The following is a 2,142-nucleotide window of genomic DNA, read 5'->3' on the forward strand; positions in this document are numbered from 1 at the left end:
CAAGAGAAACAAAAGATAAAATGAACTTGTGGGACTTCATCAAGATAAAAAGCTTCTGCACAGCCAAGGAAACAGTCAAATATAAAAGCTATATTTACACTACAGACTATTCAGACTATTTGCCATCTTATATGGGTATGCTTTATAGAGCCCCAAAACAATCACAATACAAGTAACAAAGATCAATGATCTCAGATCACCATAAAAAATATAATGAAAAATTTATTGCAAATATCACCAAAATATGAGGTGCCTGATCATCTCAGTCAGTTAAGCAACTGCTTTCAGCTCAGGTCATGATCCCAGGGTCCTGGGATCTAGCCACAGCTTCAGGCTCTCTGCTCAGTGGGGAGCCTGCTTCTCCCTCTCCCCTTTGCCTGCAGCTCCACCTACTTGTGCTCTCTCTGTCAAATAAATAAATAAAATCTTGAAAAAAAGACAGAAGCCACGGTCTTTTAAAAAAAAACTACCAAAATACAACTGAGACACAAAGTTAAGCAAATGCTGTTGGGAAAATGGTGGCAGTACACTTCCTCAGTGCAGTGTTGCCACAAACCTTCAATTTGTAAAATGCGCAGTATCTCCAAAGTGCAATAAGTAAGGTACACCTGTATAAATGAGTTTAGAGAATTATATATAGGGATCTAACTAGAGAAATGTGACCAAAACCTAAGGTAATAAAATTATGATCAAAAGTGAAAAAGACAGAGCAGTGGTTCTCAACCAGAGACAATTCTGTCCCCCATGGGACATTTGGCAATCTCTGGAGACATTTTTGGTAGCCACAAGGAAGAGGAGGTGCAGGTAACTAGCAAGTAGAGACTAGGGATGGTATTAAGTATCCTACAATGCAAAGGACAGACCCTGCAACCAAGAATTATTCAGCCCCAAATGTTAATGGTGCTGAGAAATCCTAGTGTATAGGAATATAATAAAGTGAGGCATAAAAATATGGGTATGCTGAGTTGTTTTAGGTGGAATCTAAATTTAAATACTAGTTAGGGTTTCGCAATCACAATAATATCAGAAAGCAATAATTTGTGTGTTTTACAGAAGTGGATTATAAAAGGCATTTTTAATGATTTTGAGTTGCCACAGGTACTTTTGTGTTGAAGTGCACATGCTAGCTGGCTGGACCAAGCCTCTTCAGAAGGAAAGTCACTGTGCACAGACACAATTAAAGTGGATCCCCTAGGACTGCCAGTCAGGACTAAGGGAGCATAGACAGGTAATATGGGACACATACAAAAAACATGTCAACCAAAATATCTCTGTTGATTGTTGTTACATTGCCTGATATTTAAAAATATATATATAAATTCTTTTTTTTAAGATTTTGTTTATTTATTCAACAGAGATAGAGACAGCCAGCGAGAGAGGGAACACAAGCAGCGGGAGTGGGAGAGGAAGAAGCAGGCTCATAGCAGAAGAGCCTGATGTGGGGCTCAATCCCATAACGCCGGGATCACGCCCTGAGCCGAAGGCAGACGTTTAACCGCTGTGCCACCCAGGCGCCCTAAAATATATATAAATTCTATATGTATATATTTATATATACACTTAATGTCTACAAAATAATATGATAGTATACGAAGTGCATTGTAATCTGCTTTTTTCATTTAAATAATGTGAATATTTCCCATGTTCTTAGTTTTCTCAAGCATCATTTTATTGTTAGTGAAATATTATATCCTAAGATTCCTACAATTCATTTAAGAAAGTAAGCCCTAATTGTAAGACATTTAGATTGCTTCAATTATTTTGCGTATACAGCAATATTACTATGAAGACTTTAGAGCATACACACAATCATTCCCTTACAATAAACTCTAAGAAGTGGAAGATCTGTCTCGAAGTTTCTACACATCATAAAGCTTTGAAACATAAACAATGGAGAAATGTTTCAGACCACAGTGTACTTTTAGGGGAGGATAAACAGAGAGATGACTAAGTGGCACAAGCATGTGGGAGCAGAACGGTGCAGTAGGTAATAAAGAAAATGTCACAGTCATGGAAAAAACTACCTAAGAAAGAAAGTAAATGGTCTATCACAGAGAAACTTGTAAAAAATAAATTGTATCTGATATTTATATCTGAGTTGATCAAAACATAAAATCAAATTAATAAGTAATAAAACTCTAA

Source organism: Ailuropoda melanoleuca, unplaced genomic scaffold, assembly GCF_002007445.2.
Source record: "Ailuropoda melanoleuca isolate Jingjing unplaced genomic scaffold, ASM200744v2 unplaced-scaffold6666, whole genome shotgun sequence".
Lineage (NCBI taxonomy): Eukaryota > Metazoa > Chordata > Mammalia > Carnivora > Ursidae > Ailuropoda > Ailuropoda melanoleuca.